Source organism: Chaetodon trifascialis, chromosome 2 (assembly GCF_039877785.1).
Source record: "Chaetodon trifascialis isolate fChaTrf1 chromosome 2, fChaTrf1.hap1, whole genome shotgun sequence".
NCBI classification, from domain to species: Eukaryota; Metazoa; Chordata; class Actinopteri; order Chaetodontiformes; family Chaetodontidae; genus Chaetodon; species Chaetodon trifascialis.
Genome location: NC_092057.1, coordinates 18,591,040 through 18,618,848, shown reverse-complemented (window position 1 = coordinate 18,618,848; position 27,809 = coordinate 18,591,040). Strand labels below are relative to the sequence as shown.

Below are 27,809 nucleotides of genomic sequence, written 5' to 3'. Positions count from 1 at the left end.
AAAAAAGGAAGCAGCTTAATAACAGATATTGATCTCATATCATTTAGATTGTAATCTTGTAATCTACTGCAATAGCATAAATCAATGCTAATCACACATGAGAAGATATTAAGTGTCACGTACATGCTAGACAACCAGTTCAATTTTGCATGACAGCAAGAAAAAAAAAACAACAAGACGGGTGGCATGTGGCTTCAAAGCCACCACCACTAGCTGTTACATCAGATAAAATCCAATATTAATTCCAACTGAGTAAGTTGTTAATTAGACCAAATGACAAATAGAAAAAAAGACACTTAAAAAAAATAAAATCACTGTTTGTTTGTATTTCACTTATTAACACAGCACTACAAATATCACATAACACACTAACAAGTATCCTGAGTTTGAATAACATTTGCTGCATTGGGCTGGTTCTACTTTGTTACCTGCGTTGGATGGATTTGTGTTTGACTAAACTATTGAAAACAGAAGATCAATGAAGCCACACAGCTAATTTCTTCACTGGGACCCTCTAGTAGATTAATCTGGATGAAGTCTTTTAAGTATTCAAAGATAAGTCATTTTAGTCTCGTTGTCGTACACCAACATAGTCACATACAATCTTAATTCTTCTGCATATTGCAAATCTGCTTAGTTGCATCACTTGTGCAAAGCCTCATTTTAATGAGAGCTAGATTTAAGAGGTGATGTTTATAATTGTGTGCGGTCTCCCAGGGCAACGAAGACTAGGAGTGCATGCAGTTGCACAAAATACTCCCTTTACGACACACACACACACAACTAAACAAACATGCCTTGCTGCTATCTGCGAGCTGCACAAATGCAGCAGCTCGGCATAGAATGTCCTTGTGAGAACAAAGCCTGAGAGGTTGCATGTACGGTGCAGAGGAACACAGAAGCTTTATGATGTCTGTTATCTGCAGCGTCTTGGCTCATTCGTGCGCTGTTGGGACATTCTCGTCCTTTTAGGTTAGCTTTCACTCAGTGGTCCCCTTTACCATACAGCCACACAGACTACTGGCAGGAACATGGACATGTGTACTGTCACATAAGGGTGCTAGGCCCTGGGCATTGAATGACTTAGGTGCCATATGCCATCTTCATTTGTACCGTAATAATTTTGGAGGGATCCAAAATGATGCAGAAGGTGAGAAAAAGTGAACACTGTCTTAGACAAAGATCAAATGAGGACACATTCCAACAACTTTCAAACTTCTAGGTGCATTCAAGCAGTCTGCATCCCAGCATTAGCTGGAATATTTGGTATCGTGCATTTAGAAACTCATCACACTGTCTGTTGTGAGGCTTTCTGCAGACAGACAGGTTTATCTTTCTTTCACACAGCAGTCTTTGTTGCTGGCCTCCAGCTGCTGTGAATAACTGAGGCATCAGCACTGGCTAATATCTTAAGAGCGTGTATTGATGTTTATTCTCATTTATACCTTTCAACACTTCTACTTATGCTGCTATATCCTGCCTTGAAGACACCGTATCCTCTCAGCGTAGACGTGAAAGCAGTCGAGGCACGGCTCAGTCCTCCCGCTGGGTTATTCATGTATTGATCTCCATAAAGCACCAGCTGTTATATAAAGCAGCTTCTCAGGATTCTGGATCACCACTAAATGTACACAACATGAATACGTTTGGTTTAACTGTGGTTTGGTTAAAGTTTAAATGGAGGAAATTCATCTGTAGTGGTAATGTAGTGTTTCTTTATAGTGTGGCATTGCTGCTTTTACTTCAGTAAGTGACCTGACTTTGCTGTTGTACTGAATTTAATGAAAACATACAGTACTGCAAGCTGTGGACAAATATAAGTCTTAGGATTTTAAAGTATGCATTTTTGTGCATAAGACAGAAAGAAAACACACAGGAGTCTATAGAAACTGTGCCACCACTGTCACCAACAACAGTGATCCTTGTGTACATCAGTTCTTGGATCAGTTAATCTCAGGCTGGTTCCCATTTACCGTAATGTTAGGTAACAAGCCATAAGTACTTCATATAAAGCTCCCCTGTATGTTGACAGAAAGTGGCTTTTATCTCCTCTTTCCATCCCTCCATCCATCTGTCTTCTCTCCTTCTCTGCTTCATCTACACACCCTGTCTTGCTTTTTGTCAGTGTCTTATCTTGTCTGCATTGATCTGTCCACCTCCCCCCTCCCTCTGCTCTTGTGAATGATATAACCATCTGTGGCCGCTCACCTGACCAATGGCCACAAGGCCGGCAGAGCGATAATGTAAACCTGTCTGAGAGGAGATAACGCAGCCCACCAGGACGATTAGCCAGACACACCAAAAATTAAAACTGAATTATTCAAATCAGAGGGACTTGCGTTTTGTCCCCACAAGGAAGGTGAGTCCCCACAGCGTGAGTAATACATGTAGACACACACAAGCACCCCCCCCCCCCCCCCCACACACACACACACACACGCACGCACGCACGCACGCACGCACGCACGCACACACACACACACAGCTGAAGCCAGGGGCACGCAGTGAGACGCCTCTCTGTTACCATGGGAACTCAACCTGTGGCCCCTGTATACACTCTCTCACACACACACACACACATCTCGGTGAACACCACCCCCTCCACTGTGTACTTTGCGCAGATGAGGTGCTTGCAGGAGAAGCAAACTTCAAACATTGAGAGGTGATGTAACAAGGCAGCAGGGCCACTTGCAGGAACAAGGCTAATGTTTCCTGAGGTAACATGGGTCACTTTCAAAGACCTCAAAGATCTTATTGCCCCAGTTATGCGCAGGAAACAAGAATTCCAAACATACAACATTTTGGAATTGAGAAATACAGGCTATATTAGTGAATTTTAGGACAAATTAGTCTTTCTGCATGACTTACTGAAACATATTGAACTCTTTTGGCACCGGCTTTCATCATGCAGCAAGTTATCACAGTGAAAAGGTTCTTTGAGTTCACTCATTAGTAACCCTGCAGCCTCGAATCAATACGAAGAGCAGTGTGGAATCATCGTTTGTGCGGATGACGACTGTTCAGTGTGCAGCTTGTTCCCTCTGGTGGCATGGAGTGCATGTTACAAGTACAGAGAGAGAGAGAGAGAGAGAGAGAGAGAGACGCTGAAGCAGTTTGTTGTTTTAGTGAGAACTGAAAACTAACACAGAAGGAGAAGAAGAAAAATATTCTATTACTGGAATATTGCAGCTATGATCTGAAGCCCAGCTGACATGGCAGCCTCATGTCAAGGTCCATGCAGTAGCATGGTCTTCATCGGCACATGGAGTTTGTGCATCTTTTGTTTTTCTGAGCACTTCAAGGACCTCTTGTCCATATAGCTTTGATTAAAGACAACAAAGTAGGAAAAAAACAAAACAAAACCTGATCATCTGCAGTCCCATGAAAACTGAGTAAACACCAGCTGCATGAAGACCATGTGAAATCACCAAATCACAAAGAGAAGTGCAGCTTCATTTTGACTTCCTAAATGACAGCAATGCTGCTATGATCTATGATCAAGCAGTAACATTTGGATTTGGAAAATATCGGTTGAAGTCAATCCCTGATTTATAGGAGGTTTGTTTGCTCACTTATTCCCTCTAAGATGCATCACTTCTTGCATCGTACCTATAATTCAGTTGTCTTATTTCAAGTTCTAAAGACTGATGTTGTAGCACGCTGCCTTCTGTGGGATGCACAGTCATTTACGTTACATTTTCATTTATTCATTTGGCAGATTTGTGACTGTGATCCATTTAAAGTTCCTCTGTTGTGCACCCAACAGGAAAGAGACATAACTACTAGTAAAACAAATCAAAAATAACATTAGTGTCATAATCAAACATGCTAATTTAAACCACATCCCTCTGATTATTCTGCTCTGAATTAAACGGCTAATTAACGATACAGCCAGTTTGAATACTTAAGTCAAGCATTCACCTCATGGTCTCATTAGTCCGTCCTAATACAAAATGATGCTTTTAAGAGATAATTCTTCCACAAGACACGTTAAAGACAACAACAAAAATATTCACCTTCTCAGCATATTTGGTTTGTATGTATGTGTGTGTGTGTGTGTGTGTGTGTGTGTGTGTGTGTGTGTGTGTGTGTGTGTGTGTGTGTGTGTGTGTGTGTGTGTTTGTGTGTGTGTGTGTGTGTGTGTGTGTGTGTGTGTGTGTGTGTGTGTGTGTGTCTGTCTCATGCCTGCCTCTGGATGCATCCATGTGCACTGGAATGGTCAAGGTGACCTTGTATTTGTTTAGCTCAGCTGCAGTCACGTCTTGCTGAAAGCTCGAGCTGCCCCTGCCTGGCACCCATTTAGTGACAGCATTAACAGGGAGTCATTCTGACTTGAAAAGGCTCTCAAATGTCTGTGAAGAAGGTGCACTGAGGCATTAAAAAGGCAGAGTTTTAGCCTCGGAGCTGGTTTTTGTTCTCCAGCTTTGAGCTATACCTGCAAAGACTTTAGTGGGCTGAGACGGGGGGCACATACAGTAATTATGACTTTGATTAATTTTGATTTTGGTCTTTTGCACATCGAACAATGAAATAAAAAATAAATTCAACAGCACTCTGGATAACCCACAGGCCTCAGTGCTGGCAGGTTTCAGTGGAACTACTTTATACAGGAAAATAGGTCCTACCTTTTTTTGTTATGTTCATCTCCAGTGTACTGGAGCTAATCGGAAATGTCAAAAAAAAACAAAAAAAAAACAAAGCTGTAGGTATGACCACACACCATTGGGTTAGTGAACATTTTTGTTTTTTTTATTTTAAGTAAACCAACCCTTTAAATGCACCCATGCTGCCCTTCATACAGTCCACTTGCCCCAGAAACAGTTTTCCATCAGCCACATGTCTTACACAGCTTGTCCATCAGAGGGCAGCATCCACCCACCCACCTGTCGACACATTTTCATCTCACTCTGTTGGTTGTTGTTGAGCATTGAACTAGTAGCCTAAAGGACTCTTTGGACATTTGCAGTTAAATGAGAGTGTTTTCCTGTGTGTGTGTGTGTGTGTGTGTGTGTGTGTGTGTGTGTGTGTGTGTGTGTGTGTGTGTGTGTGTGTGTGTGTGTGTGTGTGTGTGTGTTTCTATGTGTGTATTTGTTGGTTTCTGAAAGAGCATGTATATGCTCTATTCCTCATCCATGATTCCTACCGAAACAAAACAACAAAGTAATTTAATACAGTTTAATAATTATCAGACACTTGATCGTTCAGCCAGAGTTAAAAAGAAACAGACACAGGTTAAACCTTTGGAACTTGCACAGTGACTCACTCTATTTGAAGAGCTGGAATTTGAGGGAACAAAAAACCCAAAAAATCCCAGAAATCTCATTTCCTCATTCTTTCTGTGTTAATCACTGGTCCAGCCTGATATGTTATCACACTTAATGACGTGCCTTGGTTTTACTTCAGCAAATCCATTATTTCAACGTGACAGCAACTAAGATTAAAATACACAAGTATGTCCTCATAGGTCCCTGCGATCCAGCTCCGTTCCAGACCTGGTGTGTAGGTCCCTGTGTTCCAGCTCTACCTCTGCCCCGAAAGTTCTGAACCAAAGTGCTCGCAATGGATCTACCAGTTCGGGTGCTTGTTAAGGAACAGTTGTAGGGCTCATGTGAACCTTTCCTCTCCAGGTAGCTACGGATAGTCAGCCAACCGTCTTTGTCCACTTGTTTCGTAGTGTTGTGTGGAGCCTCGGCTGAAAGGTTGCGGGAGCCGTGAAACCAGTGCACATTTCCGTCTGGGTAGACATGTTTGAAGGTGCAGATGTGACTGTTGCTGGTCAAAACACCCTCAACGATCCCACAACACTCTGAGGGGGAAGACCATGAAGAGGTTCGACGTTAACTTCAATAATGAACATCATGTACATCATGATCTTATTTACCATGTGAGGCCATCAAAACCCCCCAAAATACCTTAATTTCCACTGTCAAATCTGTACCAATCCCAATGGAGCAATAGTGTAAAGTAACTATGTACATTTACTCAAATACTGTTCTACTCACTACATCTTTAGCATCTGCCAAATGCTAATTGTAATTGTAATTGTTTGATTTATCAGGAGTGATACTCCAATGGACCAGACTGGTCTGGAGAAAGTAGTGGGTGGACTGGTCCGACCAGTCCACCCACTACTTTCTCCAAAAGAGCTGCAGACCAAAATGAGTTCAGGAGCAGCTTATGCAGACCTAGCGGCCCATTGTCTAATAAGCCATCAGGTCTGAGTCATGAATAAACCACACAATAATCCACCAAAGTGAGTATATCGTTTTAAAAAGGGCTTGAGGATTTCTCATTTTGTAATATGCCATTAGTGAGCAGTTGTCAATAATAAAGTAATAATTAACAAACAATTAACTTTGGTTCAGATGCTCTGCCGTTGTTTTCCAGAAGGATAATCGTCCTGAAGATCTAAAATTGTCAGGAGGAGGATAAACTTTTTACAACCTGACATCTCAAAGGTTGTTCTCACAAAATGATTTTTATTGATGTGTAAAACATCAATAAGTCACTTATTAACCAACAATAAAGCCTGTAGTCATAATTCATAACAAAAAAGTTTGAGCTGTGGCAAATGATTCTCACACTCTATGACTCTATGTCAGTGCATTACAAATAATAATCCAGCATTGCATGTATGTGAAAAACTAGCACGGTGGTCATTCTGTGTAACGGGAGCTTTCAGTTTTGAAATTAAAGCACATTTTACTGTGAATAATTCTCAGATACGCGTCATGTCCGGCTGAGTAACACTGAATGTAAACAGAATGTGTTTTTCAGTAGAAAACACCACAGAGCACCTGAAAGCAAAGAATCTGTATACTTATGCCGCCTCTATAATTGAAGAAAAGCTAACTAAAGAGGAGTAGACCTCTCTAGTCTTTTTCTATTCTGCACATTCATTTCACAGCTGTCACGAGGCTTACATGTGGACTCTGACCTTGTAACTCCACTGTTGTAGATTTATGCCCCACTCCCCGGTTGGATTGTAGTTTGCACATGTAGGAATTTGAGGTCCCGCTCTCCGGTGGCGTCACGTTTTGAAAGATGAGCGACAACTGTCCATGGTTATACTCACAATCGAAAGCACTTGGAGTGTGCCTGTGGTATAGGCTAATTTTTCCTTCGCTGTCCACAGAACATAAAGTTTTTTCGTTTAGAAGCCACTGCATACGTTTGATTGACAGCCCATTTCGAGATGAGGACACGCTGCAGTTTAGGATAACCTGTTTTCCATACTCTGCAATAATCTGGGGACTCACATTTAGTCTCACCATCTCTGTTGACAAAGAGACAGATATATACTGAGGTTTAATGGCCGGTTCCTTTATTATTTAAAGACAGCATTATTATCGACACAGTCACACAGTTACACCTTACATTCCTATACATATACATTAATACTGCTACAGATAATGCTGAAGAATTGTTTTTACAACATATTTGTGACAAACCTTAAATTTCTGCTGAACAAATGAGCTCAAAATCGTTGCACATACCTTGTGTTGTAAGGGAGCAAAGTGCAGTTAGAAGCATGAAGAGAGACACATGCAATGCTGTGTGCGCCATCGTCACCTCTTTTGCATTTCACTGGAACATGGAGAACAATTAAATTGAAACAAATCTCAGTATATACACACTCCAAGTTTTTGAGCAGGCAGGTTGAAACTTTGATGTCAGCAGGCTGCTTTACTCCCGTATTTTCTTATCTTAAGTTTTATGTCCAAGTGGAACTAACCTCAGTAGGATACTGCTCCTCAGCTCTTCAGCAGCGCTTGAATTCACTGATTCCCTCCGGTGCTGTTGTGTGTATGCGCTATACCGTCCTTCACACTCGTCCCTAAGTGCAAACGTTAATGATTAAAGAATTATAAAGAACTGGAGGAAGACCGTAGGCTTATCACAGTGGTGGGTGTGAGCTTGAAGAGGAAGAATACGTGCGTGCGGGAGAAAGTGAAAGGAACAGCAGACAGACAGAGGGCGACGGCCTATTCATAAGCTGTAAAAGCTGCCACAAGTAGAGACTTGTATGACTGCCTTTTGATGTGTTCTTCATTTCACTGCCTTCAACTTTCATGTAGATTTTTCCCATGGGGTCATTATGAATATTTGATATTGTTCAAAATCCTTGGCAACAGCCACAGGGGAAACCCATCATGTATTATGCTCTAAAGAGTCCATTTATTGTACGCTCATTAGTCATTTCGTCAGAAGCCATCATGGAAGAGAAATGTCAGTAACAGTCACAAGCTGGTCAAAACCGATTTGTTTCTCAAGATACACATGTGGCCGGTACGTGACCTAAAGGCTGACTTTTATTGATTTAGAGTTCTTCTTCATTGATTCTCTGGACAAAGTGCAGCTGTTTAGGTGAGTGATATCAGTACATGACAGCAGAGTTCAATTTTGGAAAATAGGAAGAATGCGCAGTGTGTCCCAGGTGATGGGAAAGATGCCGAAAAGTCTTTCTAAATACAGCTTTAACATCCACTAACCGGTCACCTACTTACACGTTTATCAATGGATAGTGCTTTTATCATTTCTTATTTTATTATTGTCTGCAAATACCAGGAAGAAATTGAGGGCAACAGTGAATTTATCCTATTAAATTACTGACAGTTGCTGACTGTATGGCGCAGAGCTGCAACATTGTCCTAAAACTGCTGAAAACATACAAGAGCTATGCCATTGTATTTGATGACTGATTCCTTCAGTGCATGACCAAACTCTCTGGATGGCAACTCTTTTTTTTTCTTTTCTTTTTTATTATAAATTGATGCCAGCTTCATCCTTTATAAACGACTCCTATGCATCCACACAACACATTTTCCAGTCATAATAAGCACTGATTTCAAGGGCACTTGTTCGGATGCTTACAGTGTGAGTGTGAATTAGACAGCTGCTTGTCCACAGTGTGACAGAGGCAAAGTAACTGGTAGTCATTTACTTAATTGAGCACTGGGAGACAGGGAGCAGAGCACTGCCTGCCAAAGAAACCTCAGACACTTAAGACAGGAGAAATTTGAGCACCCTTCATCTGTGAAAGTGAGAATCAATGTTGTGTATCAAGGAGTCATTTAAGCATAGATCTGTTTACCTGGTTCTTCTTCTGGTTAAACCTCACTTTAGTCTGCTCCAATCACACAATGATGGAAAGACTTTTCTTGGATTGCACATGGCTATGGTAATTTACAACAAGAACTAAGTGTGAGGGAAGATTGCACGGGACCCCTGCACAGGGTTAATTGCAAAAACTGCTCAGTATGTACAACACATGCAAATGGGATGCACCACCATGCAGAGATCCTATACATACAGCCCAAGGGCGCTGGATGTGAATACAAAACTAGAGTTTCCATGTGTAATTTTCTTTTCCTCTTGTTGTCCCTACTCAGACAGACAACAGTCCTGGATGAAAAAGACAGCATCCTCATTTATTTCAGTGAAGCCACTGCACCGGCACAGCAGGGCTACTGAGACCCGTCAGCATAGCACATCTGTACCTCCAACTGAACTGTTGGCCCTCACGTTGACTTGTCAGTAATGAAGGTGACAGGTCTTGACAGGGAAGAAGAATAAAAAAAGATAATATCTCTGGATTGGATGGCAAACATTTTTTTTAAACTGTCCATTGTGAGTCCAAATATGGTATAGAAATGCACCGCCAATCTCTGAACACTATTGTCTGATGACCATTTAGTATGGAATCAGATTTGTGTCAAAATAATCAAACAAAACTTCTTCAGTATCAAACAAAAATAAAAGTTTGAGAGAGAATAAAACTCACTGAGGCAAAAAAAAAAATGTCATCACAAAAGAAAACTTGTAACTTGCAAAAAAAATATTTGTGCTATTGAGTAAACTATTGGTCTTTTACTTTTCGTCATATCCTCTGTTTCTTTCTCACTGCTCAGACTTTTGCTCTCACCGTCAGCTTTGCAGTCTCGCTGCCAGCTCTCTCGTTTGCGCTCCCTGACTTTTTGTTTGCGATTCTGACACAAACCTCTCACGTGGACGGGCTTTTTCAGGGGTGCGTCGCCATTGGCTAGTGAATTTTTGAGTGACAGCTCAGTGCCCGGAAGTTGTAAGAAAGAAAGAAAGGGTTTGTTTTTTTTTTTTTGGTTTTTTTTTTTGGTCACAGGAGAAAGTAATCGATCGACGATTCCTCCAACTGCGCATGCGCTTGCCCCAGACGCAAACATGCAGGGCAACGCTGCCAGCCCCGGAGAGACTTCACAGGTAGCGTCAATAATAACGTGCTTAGCTATTATTGATTTCATAAAATCGAACCATTTTATACAATATACATATCTTGGACTTACATACTTATTGCTTTAGCTTACAAGCTAAAGATAGGCTTTACTCGGTGTTGCAGCCCTGCAGACCTCAAATCTGCCTTGAACTGTCAGTGGATCTCTATCGCTGTTTGAACCCTTCCCCTCAGGGAGAAGACAGCGGTTATTTAACACCAGAGACCGAATTACTAAATCTGTTGAGCACTTTGGCAAAGCTCCAGTTTCTTTACTGTAATGTGAGTTACACTCTGTCCATGGGCTGCTGCTTTGTGTTGTATGTTTTCTTAAAGTGATGTCACCGCTCCTGTAATCTGAATTCTGTGGTATTACCCTTTGTCCTGGCTGTTGACCACACCTTTTATTTATTTTTTTTTTTTTTTCCACTTGCTAATGTTGAGGTCAAGGCCATAGACACTATTTCCGTATTTCATCTTGATTTCATCAGTCTGGCATTCATTGTACTCAACACCACTTTGTTTTATTCTCCTCAAGAAAATGAACGTCATGAGTTCCCTCTTGACCACCCTTGGCCTGATTATGGCTTATGGCTTCCAGTAACTGATTTCCCTAAATTTGCTTTGCTGACTTTACTGCTACCGACCACATCCCTATGCCACTGTGCTTGTGCTGTATGTAAACTGCTTGTAATTTGGAGTTTAATTGCTCTTTTATAGTTTCTATCATTCTGTATTAAGCTGAACTTATTGCTGACCTTGTTCTATTGCAACACCTAAATTTCCCCTCAGTAAAGGCTTATCTCTCAGCTGTACCATTGTAAGGTTTAACAAATACACATATCTTCCACTCTGTTCATTAAGAGTATTTGAACAGCAGGCCCGGGGACAAAGGTGACCTGTTGATGTTCTGCTCTCACCTGTGCCTGTGCTTATTGTATGTACCCTGACCTATATCAACCTGTGCTCCTAGGCTGGAATGCTACCCGCCCCAGGTGCGTATCAATGTAAGTGCTCTGTCTTGAGTCCGGGACAGGCGGGTTGAATTAAAACAAGTCGTAATTCAAAACACTGCACTTCAACAAGCAAAACAGGAAGGCTGGCGGCCAAGGCAATATTAGTCTAGCAAAGAGCGTGAGGGAATAGTGGCCAATATATGTACCGAAGAGCTGATAAGAGGATTGGGAACAGGTGCGCAGGTGGGTGTTGGAGTGAGATGATGACGGAAGGCAGGAGAGAGTGAGGATTAGTGCTGTATGGTGAGGGAATGGCAGCATCTGTAATCGCTTTTTTTCATAGACGACATTTGACATGTCACAGTAGGAAAAGGACAGGTGTAAATAACATAATGCCTCAATTTCAGGGTTGTAATATGGTCCAGTCTGGCTCACTGTTACATGTCATGACTTACTGGGACACTTGAATTCCACTGTGCCATCACTGATGTTAACACCTGTGTTTTTCCAACTATGGCCGGTCAGAGTTAGATGGCTGGCTGACTAACAAAAGAAGAGTGATATTAAGAACTGGCTAAAGTCATGACACTCAGTTTGTTTGTAGTAATGTGATTAACCACATATAGTTGGGAGTTTTGGCAAGATCAGTAACGGTATTAAAAATAATGTTATTACAAATCACCTGATGACGATAATACATGCACAATTTCAAAGGATCATCTCTTGTTTTGGTGATTATCTTCCAGATAACGTTGCACTCAGTGGAAGGCAGTGATTGCTGAGATCTGGACACCGACAATGTTGTTTCAGTAGAGTCCTACAAGGAAAGAGACACGAGGAGTCAAATGAACAGTCAGGTTGTAAACAAGCCAACAGTTCATCCCGATTATCTGAACCACGTTATTTGACAGAAACAGAGACGTTATTCTCTCTTTGCACTGGAAAACTGTGTCACTACAGTGAGCAGGTTTACAGCATGTTAAAGTTTAACTACAGTGTGATAACAGTTTGACTAATAACTGTCATGTTTGTTTTCAGTTTCTCTCTCACCTACGTTTGGTTAACCAAACAGCTTTATGTTGCAAGTCTGTGATTTCTGAATAATTCTAAATCATTCTAATTTGATACTGACTGTATGGAAATAATATGAATGAATTAATACGCTTCCATTAAATACATCCTAATTGACTGATTGTTTAACCTAGACAGTGTTTAGCAGGTCAGATTCTACATATGGAAAATAAAATTTGTAATAATAATGAGGAATAGATAATATTTACTTGGGTTTAAATCAAAAACATTTTTCAGAGAAATTCTTATTTTTCCTATAATCAGAACAAAGTGGTGAAGTTAAGCAAATTTTCAGGAAATGATTCTGAAATTACAGACCCATTAAAAGAAACATTTAGGACATGTATGATACTCTAATCTGACTTCTTTTGAGTTTTACATTCCCAGATCTCAGGGCACAACGTTACTATTACCAATATACCCTTTTTTTATATTAATCAGAGTTGCAATTTACCAGAATTATAAATAAAGGCCCCTATCAATCTCTGCTGAGATCATATTATGCTTTAGTGGTGCATAATCCCTCAGCAGTGATTAAACATACTAATGACACCAACCTGGGGCTTTGGGGCCAAGTGGAGATCTGCAGCCCTGGAACAGGTTCATGTTTTGCCCTGTCTGTAATCCTTCTTTGGCTATGTGTGCACGCAAACACACACGCATGCAATACACACACACAAAAATATTATACTTCAATTCACTGTCTCATATTACTGAGAAAAACATGGTGTCAGACTTTCAGGCCTTTCCTGTCCTGCATTACAGCAGCACTGCGGCTTAGTTACACGAGTTGAGTATTATCCCGTGCTGCTTAATTGCTGTGGGGACCAGATTACCCATAATGCTGAGTTTTATCTGTGGCTTTAACATGATTTGCAGTAAGTCTGGTAAACCACTGAAGTAGTTTAGAATCTGTTAAATAAAGTTTAACTATAACCCTCCACTCAAAAGAGTTTGATTGTTCGATAGGTTTGATTTGCAGTAAGGCAAAAAAAAAAAAAAATCTTTCTGATTGGTGAAATTGAAGGATTGGATACATGATTTAGAGACTGAGAAACTGCCATAGAAACTTCTTCCACAGAGCCTGGACAATGTCAAAGTGTCACCAAGCTCAAGACAAAGAATGATTTATGTGGCCTTTCCTGGATGTCACTTTAGATCACTTGTGGCTTCAAAAGTGAATGTTTCAATGGTTAGAAATATTGCCGAATGTTGTAGTTGCAACCAATACAAAATCATTTCAACAGGCTTAATGTTCGACAGGAATTATGGAGCTCAGTGATGATTTTTATAGACTAGAATACCAGAGGTTGTGGGGTTGACAGAAATGGAAACTTGTTTAAGATTACTGCATCACATGAGCTGTTGATCTTCCATTGCATCAGAGTCTTGAAGATGCTGCTACAAGTAGCACTCATAATTCCTGTGTAGCTAATTCCTGCTGAAGACTTTAGCTGTTAAAACCCCCCAGAGTCCCACTAAAGCTCAGCCTCAACCAGATTTAAAGAATCTAAGCCGTGCTGGCACTTAACTCTGAAAGTTCAATACGACTCTAAGTTACAACATCCTGCTGCAAGTTTCCATTTCAAATGCAACTTGCTGCATTAGTGGTAACTGAACTGAAGTCTTCGTGTTTTATGTTGGAACAGAAATATTTCTTTTTAAATCAGTCTGAAAAGTTATGCAAAAATTGCCCAGTTTAAAATGCTCATAAACTACACACAGACAGCTATGGCTAACAACTCAGTTTTACATCCTGAGAAATATAGTTGTCAATTGATGCATATAGCAAAAGAATCTTGTATTTGATACAGGTTACTTATTGGTATTACTTACATAAAAATATCATACCTGCACAATAGTAACTTGCTTGAAACCTCCAAAGAGTGAGCACATGAAGTAGCTTCCTGAGCTTTTTCCAGGTGAAACAGGTGAATCACCCGAGCAAACAAAGAGGAATGCATTAACAATAAACAGACACGTTGTGAGAAACGAAACTTTGCCTCAAGTGACCATACTGTAATTTGAGAGCCAGAGAGCCGATAATGTTTTGTATGTCTTAACAGTCACTTTCACTTTCACAAGAGCTAAGGCGAGATTTAACTTACTCCCCCTTTTTAGATATTCATAGATTTCTTATCTGGGTCAGCTGTACAGTATTGACTCTGTACAAATGGCTCTTGCTTACTAATGAGCAGTGTCAGACCAGTCGCAGGACTAAAACTATTTTGTTTTCTAATATGAGAAACTGAGATTTATGAGCACTTTATGAAGCAATACCATCTCGTCATGACCTCAGCAGCTCTTTAGGCATTCCAATTCTTTCAATAGATAAAAGCAGTTGTAACGTGTGTAGAGAGAGAAAAGTGTCCGGAGCGGGTTTGTTGAATACACTCTCAACAAAGTATTAATTCACATTCACATCGCAAATGTTCTATGACTGGAGGGCAGTCCCAGAGATACCAAGACATTTTCTCAACCTTTCAATAATAATGGTGTTATCAACTGTCAAAAATGTTTCTAAGATCAGAACCAACAGTGAGCATTCACCTGTATCAGCCTTCATCAAAGTATGAGTGGCTTCTCTTACCAGGGCAGTCTCACTGCTCTGCTGATGTTTGTAGAGACTGGAAGCAAACAACATTCTTATTCCTGTCACACTGACTTTGCATATGCTGTGAAACTTTCCTGCTTACTTTATGCAAGTTGAATTTTGAACTGGGCGGCATGTGTTCGGGACTTTCCCTCTACACAACTCAGTTGTGTTTACCTGTGTCATGAGCATGCAGTGACATGCATCATTATGTGCTCAAGCTAAACCAGGAAATTCTCCTCTGGTTTTCACCATGAACATGACATGACCATTCACTGTGGTGCATACTTTCATTTGTTATGTTCTAGTCCAAGTTACAGTATGGGCATGCTATGCTTGAACCAATCACAACCTTATTTGGCTTCCTGTGAGATTTTCTTCAGGTAATGATAGACATATCAGAACAAGACAAAAACTTCAAATACAGTTAGAAAGGTGCATCTTTGAGGTCAGAGTAGAGAAGAAACATCCATTTGTAGATAATTATCACACGCTCTAAATTCTTATGAAAAAATATCAACTTCAGATTTGTTTTTCCTGCCATTTTCACAGTTAAATCTCTGCAAATCACAGCGCCTCATTTCTTCTTTGCTTGCTATTTGGTAGTAAAAGAGACATCACATTAAAAGAACTAGTGAATGAGCTCAGAAACAGGGTGTTTATCAAATGCAAAAACCAATGCATTTAAAATGCACCAATGCAGTCTTTCTCTTCAGCTCGATCATTTCAACACCATTTGCCAGTCAGTGTACATATGTGTTTTTTCAGAGATTTCTGAAATACCTTAAAGCAGTTACATTTGTGCTGTTATTTTTTCCAAGTACTTAGGCATAGTTTTTAAAAGTTAGTAGTTGATCACCACATGAACTGTACTGCATGTTGTACACAATTGCGTCGAAAGCTGGTTCACTATTAACAATTGGTGAACACATTGTGCTACAGTTTCTGAAAATGTGCATGAAGATTTACAGTACCAGCAGGGAAACACCTGTCAACAGGGGCGGACTGGGACAAGAAATCGGCCCTGGCATTTTGGACCAGACTGACCCACCACATTTGACAACACACACCTTTTCGGTCCTTTCGGTCTCTTGAATGTGTATGCCAACTGTGCAACTCTTTAAAACCACGTACCTTAAGCCATGCAATGGGTTAACAGGAATCAGTGAGAGTGGACACATTAAATACTTCCAAAAAGTCTAATTTATTAACACTACAAAAAAGTATACTCCACCACTCCATCGCAGTAATGGATCTTTAAGCAGAATTCATCCTATTGGGTGTACCTATGTGTTTCAGGGGGGAAGAAAAGAGAAAGAGAAAGAATAGAGATGAGAAATGATGGATCAGATGCTGACTCTTCCAAGAGTAGTACTCAACAAATTGTGAAGTGACCCAGTCCAAAAGGATGAAAGTAGCTGAACTCCTGAATGAACTTTGAATTCTGTGTATGTATATTTGAGAGAGAAAGAGAGAGAGAGATTTAATTATTGGTCAATGTCTCATAAATACCTGTGTATACAGGTATTACAAACTAACTGGAATACAAACTAACCTGGCCATAGAACATTAGCCAAAAATATGTTATTGATGTTTTATCATTGTCAGATTTACCAAGGCGTTGGGTTGCTTTACTCATTACAAGTGTTCTGAAAGCAGTCCAGCTTACCGCAGGTTTTACTGCTATCCCTGTTCAATGTCGCCGCCACCACCACTGTCATCGGCCACAGGAGCTGATGAAGGCCCTGCCGTGGCAGAGCTTCTTCTTGTCTCGCAATTTCTCTACACTTCCTTTTCCTTTTCTGTCCATTTTCAAAGATCCTAACAGATTACATTACCGACGCAAAAGGGGAAGTGTTTCATGATATGATTGGGCGAGATGAGACCCGTCACGTGTCAGTGAAGAAAATAACCTATGGGCCGCAGATCAGCATGTGTCGAGGGCCGGTCGGTGGTTATGAACAAACTCCCGGCAGGACCAAAGCGAAAGGGGATGGTGTTTAACGATGTGATTGGGCCAGCCCAATGTCAATCGGGCTGCTGGTCAACTGTCTGGTATTATGGGCCGGTCAGACCAATCTTTAAAATGAAAAAAAAAAAGTGGCCGAGTGTCGGCCCAAATAGCACGTCGGCCCACCGGGAAAATGCCCGGTATGCCAGATGGTCAGTCTGTCCCTGCCCGTCAGATATTTAGACATTTATGGGTCCAAACTGATTTTCTCAGAGGTTAAGCTGCAGCATACTTTAGTACAAATGTCCTGACAATATTACAATATCAACTGGCTGTTACTGAAACAAGCTCAAGCATGAAACACTTAAACATATGATCAGATACTCAAAGAAGAGACCATTATCCTCTGTGAACACTGACAGGCCAAACGACAGACATGCGCACACATCCAGCATGCACAGGTCAGTGGTGTCTGTTTAACCATGAGCCTGAACTCCAGACTGCTCTCTGCCAACAGCCTTGCACAGACCAACACATGATATGTCCCTCTCCACCTGTCCCTCTCTCTGTGTGCGTCCTCTGCTTGAGCCTTTAAACTTCGAGGACATCCCCATCACACACAACATGAATCACATTTATGAGCAGATCTGGAAGCTTCGCCGCACTCATAAACAGCACCCGACCCAGTCTCCACCCATAAAGACTGCTATCACACTGTTAATGTCTATTGGAATATTTGTTGGGGACACCAGGATGAGGGTACGCAGGAATGGGATCAACCGCTCTGATGGGTTCAAGGGAAGTTGTGCGCAGTTGACTGAACAGAAATCAGGACCCCGTTGAGTCTGGCTGAGAGGCTGCGCTCAGTCTGCTGTAATGTAATGAGATGCAAGAGGAAAAAATCACTTTAATGCCTGTCCTCTGAAATGAGTTTTCAGTTAAGTTCAGTACAATAGAACTCCCACATCCAACATCTGGTAATGTAGTGGGAAGAATGTCAAAGATGTTTAGCGGCTGTCAGCATTTTGAGCTGGCACAGGCCCTGACAAACCCCGCCGGGTCCTGTTGTGTCTCGCATCCCAAAAACTCAACAGTTCAAAAGCAAATTCAAAATTAAACAAATACGAGAGGGTGTCTTTTTGCTTTGTTTCACTCCAGGTTTTGCAGTTTTGCAGTCTTTGCAGAAATGTCAAATATCTGAACACAATCAGGATCAATTAGGAATTAAAGACTAACATTTTAGTCTTATGCACATGTAGTGATGACCAAACTCTATAATAGAGGACAGACCATTTAAGTTCATATAACCCTATTTTATACTTACTCTGATAGAGCTCTCACGTCAGAGAGCCATCTGGCAGATAAACTTGATCTTTTCTTTTCCTTTTTTTGGGGGGGGGGGGGGGTATTTTTAAATGTATTTTGTGTGCAAACTGTATCTGCGTGATAGAAAGATGAAATGATATCATGAATGATTCATTATGCTGTTGCTTTTATTCCTGGCAGTCATAAATGACCTTTTCAATGAAAGGAAGCAAAAACTTAAAAGTGCAGACAAGTGACAGACCAGAAAGAACATGCAGACAGGAAAGGTTAATAGCAAATTGTTGATAAGCTCCACAGCCTTTTTCCCCCTTTTGACACACCACTTTAACGTGCAGTTCATCAACATTATATCATGTCTCAGAGGGAAGATCCACAAAGCCAATCTGATTAGTGAAAAATTTCTTGGCATATCTTGAGCCAAAATGCAGATATTTGGTTCAATCTCTGGGATCACATCATCCTAAAGGTCATTCCTTTTAACATGTCTGAAAGGTCTCAACTTGGCCTGTCATTATGCTGGAGTACATGAAGCTACACTGCACTCTAACAGAAATTACCCTCATGTGGTTAGAAAGCTACAGCTACTACATTAACATTGAGACATTAGGGAGCATTGTGCTTTGCCATCTGTGGCCTGATGATACATCAGTCTCACCATAATCTACAGGCTGTTACAGGCTTCCAAAGGATCCAATTGAATAATCTTGATTGTAGTGCAGCTGCCTGCTGCAGCTGGCTGGAGCAGAAATTTGAGGGATTTGAGACTGATGAGAAAGCCATTATGTCGGTAATGAGATATCTTATGTTTTTGTTTTGTTACTGACATGAAAGACGAGCGATACCTCCAGTACAGCAGAGGGATTTTATCATTTCATTTACAAATAAACCAAACCCATTTCCAGACAAGAGCACTGATAGTGGACAAGACTGTCTGTTTGTTCAACAGCATGGTTAAAGAGGCACTGAAGCTACTGAAGTACTGCTTCATCTGTGACAAAAGTTATATGTTTTGTGGCTCCAGAGGAGGCTGTCCCAAATCTGATACATTAACTTGATGCCGCTTGAGGCCTTTTTAATGACAACAAACTTGAAGGTACTAGTTTAACAAATAAAGAATCAGTGGATGTTGATTAAGAAGTGAGCTGCTTATCACGTGCACATCTGCAACTTCGCAGCGTTGTTTCTATCAATACAGCCTGTAATAGAAAGTAGCAAAGTACATTTACTCAGTTTTGAACTGCTTGTACTTTCTTGGGTGTTTCCATTTTCTGCTTCTTTATACCTCTTCTCCACTACAATTCAGGGAAATTCACAACCAATCACCTTTATCAGCTAGAAAGTGAAGTGATTAACACACAATCTGTCAGGACAAGAACAGACCAACTGCAGACCCACAGAGCAGACCGGAGACAGGCGGGTGATGAGGTTAACAGTTCGAGGTCGGTACACGGGAAACAATGGGGTAATGCAGCAGTACACAGTCACTAGGCAGATCAGGAGTCACAAAACCAGGCTAGAGTTCAAAACCAGATAAACCGTAAGGAAGGCAAAGGTACAAAAGACGCTGGGCAAAAAGGCAACAAGAGACAAAACAGATCGAAACACGAGGAGATCAAAAACACGAGGAACGCTGGAAAGCTAAAGACACAAGGAGGCAGACAATCTGACAAAGACCCCGTTTACACTTAGGGAAAACGTATATGTTTTCATGCGGTTTGGCCTCTCGTTTACACGCAAACAGAGTTTTTTGTTTTTTTTGTTTTTCCCACGGAAAACGATCATTTTTAAAAACTCCGGACAAAGTGGAGATTTCTGAAAACGGCGGTTATTTGACGGCATGTAAACTGGCTTAAATGGCGTTTTAGGTTCCGAAACGTCACAACATGCAACTGAATACTTAACGTCATGTGAGCGACGATGTTGTGTGCACGATGTTATTTTTGAAAACGGAGGGGCCAAAATATCCGTTTTCCAAAATACCCTGCTACGTTTAAACGTAGGGAAACTGGGAAGGGCAGGTGTATATACACACGAGGGGTGGAACAATTAGACACAAGTGTAGACAATGAACAATCACACACCTGGGGAAGTCAAGACACCTAACAAGACAGTACAAAACAGGAAACTGAAGTGACACAGACTAGGACCTGACACAATCATAATGATAATATACATTATTGTGCATATTTTCTTTCACTTGTGATACTTTAAATATATTTTGATGCTATTACTTTTGTACTTTTACTTATGTACAAAATCTGGCTACTTCTTCCGCGTGTGATGGAAACTAAGCAAACTGCATTTTGTTGTAATGACAAAAACTTGTCAAGTTGGCAAATTGTTCTGCATTATTGATATAGGCCAATTAGTAATAAGATGCATCATTATCAGTGACATACAGTAATGGGCCTCCAACTTCCGAAACCTGAGTGCAAGACCAAAATCACATGCACTTGTATTTGATGAAAATGGCACCGTGACTGCATTAGCACCACTTTGCACTGGCACATGCTCACAGCCTTTAAAGCATAAAATATGTGACACTAAGGCATACTCTCGCCATCAAAATGACAATCGATCTCCTAAACTGAATGTATGATTGTCTAGTTCCTGAATCTGTGCATTAAATTATAACAACTAAGCCAAAAAGTGAAAGGTAAAAAATGAGGTCACTGCATTTTCAATTTGTTACCCACCCACCCTCCTAAAGTCTGCAGAATACTGTGCATGTGTGAAGGATCAGTCAGACATAACGGCCCTGAAAAACATTTCATTCACAGCCTGTAAAAAACTGAAATGAATGGCTGTGTGACATCCTCCTCCATCACCTATCTATGAACTCTTTCTTATACATAACTCTGTTTTTACACATTAGGTTTAATAAGATGTTTACGTGCTGTGCTGTTAATTAGCATTGTCACTGTTTTTGCATGTGATTCATGGATTCATCAGTTTTAGGCTGTTGCACTTGACCAGCTCAACATCATTGTGTCCATGCATAGTCAGATTTATCCAAGCCATAATTCTCTCTAATCTCTGAAGGAGCAACCATCTCATGGATCCTGGTTATCTTTTGTTTGGACTGTAAATGAGTAAAAATACAATGTTTGGATTCATTTCCCATGCCTCCCGTAAGCCCGTTGGTGTTGTCAGCAGCTTTGAGGCAGGACAAATTTCTGTTTGAGGGAGAGTTTATCACTCTGAAACCAGCTCTGAGGAGATCAGAGGCATGTTTCTGCAGAATCAGGAAGCTAATCTGGCTCACAGCACACAGGGTAGCTGGCCTACCTTCTTAGCAAATGGAGCCATGCTCAAACTTGACGCCAATGTTTGCTAACGCAGAGGATTAGCCCTTTCTGTTTGCCTGCACTTTGAAGTTGCTGATGTGTTATTGCTGCATTACTGAGCATAAACATATCCCTTTTTTTCTTCATTTTTTTTTAGTTTATCTCCCAGACGAGATTCTTCTAAAGGTGTTTTATGATAGAATGATTAAATGTGATTCAACCTGCCTCAGAGAAAAAGATGACCCTCTGTGTGATTAACAACACTCAGAGAACCACTTCACACTGAAGTGAGTGCTTTCACTGCCAGAGATTTAAAGTGGGTATATTTTTCTCAATTAGAAAAAGGAAATAATTATGGTAATAACAGCGTGGAGGCCCACAGTTGATCTCAAAACTTTTCACTCACTCCTGAGCTGTCTATGTCGGATGATGAAATTATATTTTATTCAATAATAAGACTGTACATACATCCACATGCTACTGCTTACAATGTCGCTCCCTTGATGAAACTTTTGTGCTTCACCTTGAATTGGACAAGTTGAGTGTGCATCCCAGTTGCAACATAATCACAAAGAAAGGATAAACCAGGAAGAGGAGGAACCACATAGAAACAAGAGTCTACAGCCACACCAGTGAGGCTGTGAGGCTGTAAAATCTGTATTTGATCTGAAGCAGTCAGTGGTGGATGAAGTGCTCAGATCGTAAGACCACACTGTAGAATTACGAGTAAAAGTCATACATTCAAAATTAGTCCAAAGGTATTAGCGTCACAAGATACTTAGAAGTACAAGGTCATAAATTGGAATCTGCAGTCACCATCTACAACTCCACTAAATGTAGTGGAGCAAAAAGTACTGGAATTGTAATATTTGCCTCTGAAATATATGGTAATAGCAGTATAAAGTAGCAGAAAATGGAAATACTCAAGTTAAGTACAAGTGGCTCAAAAATGTGCAGTATTTGAGTTAATGTACATAGTTTAATTCCACCCCTGCTAACAGTCATAGTGGGGCGAGTAAGAAGAAGAAGAAGAAGAAGAAGAAACTGGTGTTCGCTTCTTAGCCAGCTACCTTCCTCCTTGACCCCCCTATTGACCAGCCATTAATCTTCTATTCGTTTATACTAGAAACTTTCTCTGAAGTACTAAAAAGTGTTTTGGCCCACACATTTAACAGTGCTCATTTTCAACCTTTCAGGGCTGCTCACACCACTGAAACTATACTTAGTAAATGGGTTAATGATCCTCTGCTGACATGCAAAATTGTGAACTCATACCTGTCTGATCTCCTTATTTTATATCCTGTGCTCTAAGCTCTCAGAATATGAGTTCCTGTCTGTGCCCTGAGGTAAAAAGTCAGCAGGGCCTTTTCCTCTGGAATAACCATCCTGCTGACACGAGACAATCTGACTTTGCTGAGGCCTTTAAACTTCAAACTGACAAATGTTCTGTTTGCCGCTTATTCTTTGCTCACTTCATGCTCACTCCTGTTACTGTTATCCACCCAGGGGGTTGGTCTCAGTCTCAAAGAGTCTATTAAACCTAGTGGTCGTAGTCCATGTTTGTTCTACCAACTAAAATACTGTAAACTTTCTGAAAACTGCATCTCTCTAACAGTCTGTTTGTTTGTGTCCCACAAGCACATGAGCATCCGAGCTGTGTGCTTATCTCTTTCTTTCTGTCTCTCTCCCTGTCTCTGTTCTGGACCATTGGCCAACACAGCTTTTCCCTGTCTTTCTGTCCTGGGGAAGGGATCCCTCCTCTGTTGCTCCTCTTGAGGCTTCTTCCATTTTTTACCCTTAAGAGATCTTTTCTGGGGAAGTTTTTCCATATCTGAACTGAGGGTACAAGGATGGGGGTGCTATATGCTGTACAGACGGTATAGCCCCTTGAGGCAAATTTGTGATATTGCGCTATATAGATGAAATTGGCTTGACTTGACTCCACTTATCAAACACTCTGCAGCCTTATATGTGTTCTCACCTCCCCTATGGCTGCTCAGCTTAGGCCCATCCATCTCTGAATTGACTATGTTTAGACATATAGGACTGGCCTTGCTGCCGATGGTATTCATGGACACTGTGTATTAGCCTTCTAGGCTTTCCTGGGGACTCATCCACTGTGATTTAGTGAAGCTGAGAACCACAAATTTCAGTCAGGCAATTGAGGAGAAATGTAAGTGATTTATGCTTTTGTTTACAGGGTGCTGTAGGGACCTTAATCTGGCAGTGATGAGAGAGAGAGGGTACGTCTACAGTAAACATATGTGCGTGTGGGACAGTGCTTGCCAGCCTGTATGCATGTGTGTCTGATTTCTGATAAATAATGAAGTGCATAAGGAAAAGGAGAAACAATTGGAGGGGGAAAGCGCCGCGTATGGTGCAACGGCTACAGTGGGAAAATAGAGAATTCACATGGGAGAAGATCTTCCCAGGTGCATTCAAGATGTATTTCTATTTCTAAGGAGAGCTGAGAGAACTGTGAGAACTGTGCTCTGTGCCGTAAGACAGAAAGGTGTTGCCGTAAGCAGAGGAAAGTTAGGGATCAAACCCCAAAAGGAAAATACAGTATTTTTACTCTCCTCCAGGATGTGCATCTCCATTGTAAATGAACCAGTTATAATAAGAGTTCTTGACAATATTCATCCATCAACATAACTTTGATAAGCTCGGCATTCATCACAGAAAGCACCCCATAAAGATATGAGTCTAAATATCATCCAAAAAAGGATTGCTTCAAACAGAGTGCCGGTCAGATCATTAGCCTCCAATGATGTCCCCTTTAAAATCATTACCCTTCATAAATGATAGCCCTGTCCATTAGTGATAGTGCATAAAATGAGCTGTTTGACTGCTGATGAAAATGGCCTCTATCAATGCTCCTCTATGACCCTGTGACTGAGGATCATTCCCCTAGTGGGAGAAGGCACTAAGGAAGTGTCATCCATTATCTTTGCCTCTTAGGTCACCAACAAGAAAAAACACCAGGACAAACATCAATAATATATTGCAGCGACAAGTCTTACGGATTTAAAGTGTTAATGGTGTCCTTGTTGGAGATGAGAATGGCTTCCACCTGAGAGTGGGTGGTCGAAGGGATGGGGGAGTGGAGAGTACATATGAAGGATGCAACCAGGTGACAGAGAAAAAACCTCTCTGCATTAGAAAGGAAATGCTCCCTTGCAACCCCTTCAAAATATAAATGGGGTGGGGTGAGGTTGGGGATGGTAGATCACACACACAACTTTCACACGGAAAAGCAGAGTCTGATTTCAACACAAAACCAATGATTAGTCAACCATGATCTTTTCCTAAATCTAATTAAGTAGTTTTGGAGCTTAAACATAATTGAAACTGTGACCGTCATCTGAAACATTCAGATGACGAACTCAGCAAGCTTTATTTTGAAAGTGTAATGACATTGTATATATATTTTGTATATTTATGATCACTAACTTGACCACAGAAAGAGATCTTGTTATTTTCACACCTCGCCATGCAAAACATGATACAGACAGGATGGACTAGCATTGGTGTGATACAGGGTTGGAAAGAGGTGTGGGATTCCCGGTCATAACATTTACATCATAGAAGGAAGCCTGCAACATGCAATGCAGAATGTTTTACCCACTTGACAATTGCTAGAAGTACATGCACTCTTTATGTGACCACTCATGTCAAACATCACAGCATGTCTGAAAATTAATCGAATAGTTATGCTTCTCACTGACTTTTACACGTTCATCTGACAGCAGCAGCAATCTCGATGATAAAAGTCAACAAGAGTCTGAGAAGCGAGATCGCCGAAGGCTAGATGGTCAAATCAGTCACCTTAAATTGCGAAGGCAAAACAAGGGATGGCTGCAGGGTTGTCTTCGTAAATGCCATGTATTACGTAATATGTAGTACATTACTGACCCTTATCGGGGGAAGCAGAAGAAATAGTTGGCGGTTGTACAGTTGATGTGTTCTTCGCGTATGAGTCAACACAGAAACACAGCTGACAGATCTTTAAGTCCTGGATAAAGGAAATTTTCCTCCGTTTGTTCTTTGCTTTCATACAGCTTTAAAGTGGCTATAATCAATGTTGTTATATTAACAATACGTAAAAGACGTCCCATGTAGCGCTGAAGCCCAGAGAATTATCACCTGTGTGTTTCCCCTCAGCTATAATTAGCATTATAGCACCGTCTAACTGTACACTCCACAAAAAAAAAAGACAAAATCACATTAGGCCTATAAAAACTCATCACGTATCAGTAATTGACCACCTGATACTCCTCCTCCATCAAACATGCGCATTCCCTGAATTTGTTTGTCTTTCTGTGGAGCACTGCAGTATGTTCTATTGTCTGAATGAGGAACAATCATGTTGACATTTAACAGGGGGGAGAGGAGGGAAGCTCATAACAAAGCGAGGTGAGCGAGGTGTCACATTCCAAGTTCACACTGCTGGTTCCTGTTTTCCTACAGCACCAATATGTTAGCCATTGTAGTCTTGCTAGAGAGAACTTCTAGCAGCTTCTTTCATTAAAATTTCTCTTGTTGATTACCCTTTGGAGAGTGTTGGACCAAGTTTGGACCACATACTACTTTAAAATTACACTTGTATAAAGCTGGAAAGTGTGCCATGCTGAGGCAGTCAATTTAGGACAAGTCGGCTATATTACTTCAGTGTCAAGAGAGTGGCACTATTGCCATTTTGGCCAAAACAAATTCATGAAAAATGCTATTCTAATCCCCTTGGAAAGTTCTCTCACAGTGCTTCAGGGCTTGATAATTGTTTGCCAACAAAAGTTATGAGCAAAGCTTATCTTCTACTCTTGAAAGATTTTAGCCCATAGCCCATAACAACACTGATTAGTTTTTATTAGACGGGGGAAGATTAAGTTGTTGTACAATTGTCATTACTGTTGTTTTGCAGTAATTAAGTCCAGTAATTTTAAGTCTTTTCTTCTTCCTAATCCTTTCCTGCATTTTGTATATGCTGAGCAGTCAGTCAGCAGTCATGCTACCACTGTCTGTGGTTATATCAGCATGCACTTCAAAACATAACAGCATCACAATCAAATCCTCTTCTTAAGGTTTATCTACTGTTCCAACACCAGCTAGTTATAAAAGAAATTTTGCTCTCACCTCTTGCCTTTGTCTCTGATGGCTGTTGAATGATTTGCAATGCATTTATCTCGTCTGGACTGTTTGTCTTGCAGTCTCTGTTCCATCACTTACATCTGCAACATAACATCAATGAAGTGCGCTGCTGACTCCCTTCCTTCTGTAAAGCTATTGTCTCTGTGATATTCTGGCTTCCTGTGTTAAGCATAATAAGATCACTTGTGTCAAATGTGGCGTTCCCCCTTCCTTCCTCTATGTCCAGTAAATGTCTGTAGCCGTCTGTTTTCCTCACAATAAACAAACCAAAAACTACACACTTAAACACAGAATTCAAAGTTCAAAATGTCACTATATTAACAGTTGTTGAATAATCCAATAAATGATACTAATGATTCACATTTTTCTGTGTGTCTGTGTATTGAACAGGGTATATTGATGATTTGATGGACATGATCATGGGGAAGATCTTTGTCGACCCATCATAGTACAGAGCTGAGATTCTGAAGATAAACATCCTGCTGGACGTGTCTTCACAATATTAGCATCCAGACAAGGAGGTCATCACCAGCTACGAGTCAAGATTCAGTCGGGGAGGCTCTATAAAGGTTCTATAATGTCAACATCTGTATTCACATTTTTCTAATATGGATTCAGTGATTCCTTCACTTGTACTGTATTTCCATGTACAAATATTCATGACTGCGGTCAATAAATATTTATTGTATATCTATAAAATGTTTCATGTGAATAAATGTGTAATATACAGTATTTACTAAGGAAAAACTTGGCTATATGTTCAAGAAAAGATATGACTGACTTTATTTAGTTTATTATGGCGTATGAACAATGAAGCTGGTTAAGATGAAACTCACTGCTCTGTCCCCCATAGCTGTAAAGGACCGTAGTCAACCCTGTAGGTGTTGCATGCACATTTAGACAAACAGGTTCTAAACCTGGATGCTCGATCATGCCTGGAAGCCTTTCATCCAGTTGCTGCAGCCGTCTTGTAACCTGTTATGCATAACATAAGGTGAGTATCTGCAGTGGCATGTTATCTGCAATCATACACTGCGATCATACTGTAAGTGCAGGTAAAGATACTGTGACCTGTGGCACCTCCTGGCAGCGTATGTTCTCAGGCTCTGACTGCATTGTTGCACAATTTCCACATGTGCACTGATACAATCAAAAAAAAAAAAAAAAAAAGACAATTCATGCATGTATAAAGCTAAAGAAATAAGAAACGTTGCATACCAGCATTTTCAGC

At 40.7% G+C, this 27,809-nt stretch overlaps 1 long non-coding RNA gene across 1 annotated transcript; it reads right to left on the bottom strand.

Moving 5' to 3' along the window:
• Positions 1 to 5,372: 5,372 nt before the first annotated feature.
• On the bottom strand, positions 5,373 to 7,589 carry LOC139348498 (uncharacterized). Its single transcript, XR_011603407.1, has 3 exons — positions 7,497 to 7,589; positions 6,938 to 7,276; positions 5,373 to 5,806 (listed from the first exon to the last, which is right to left on the bottom strand). It is a non-coding gene; the product is annotated as an uncharacterized lncRNA (long non-coding RNA).
• Between the last annotated feature and the right edge of the window lie 20,220 nt (positions 7,590 to 27,809).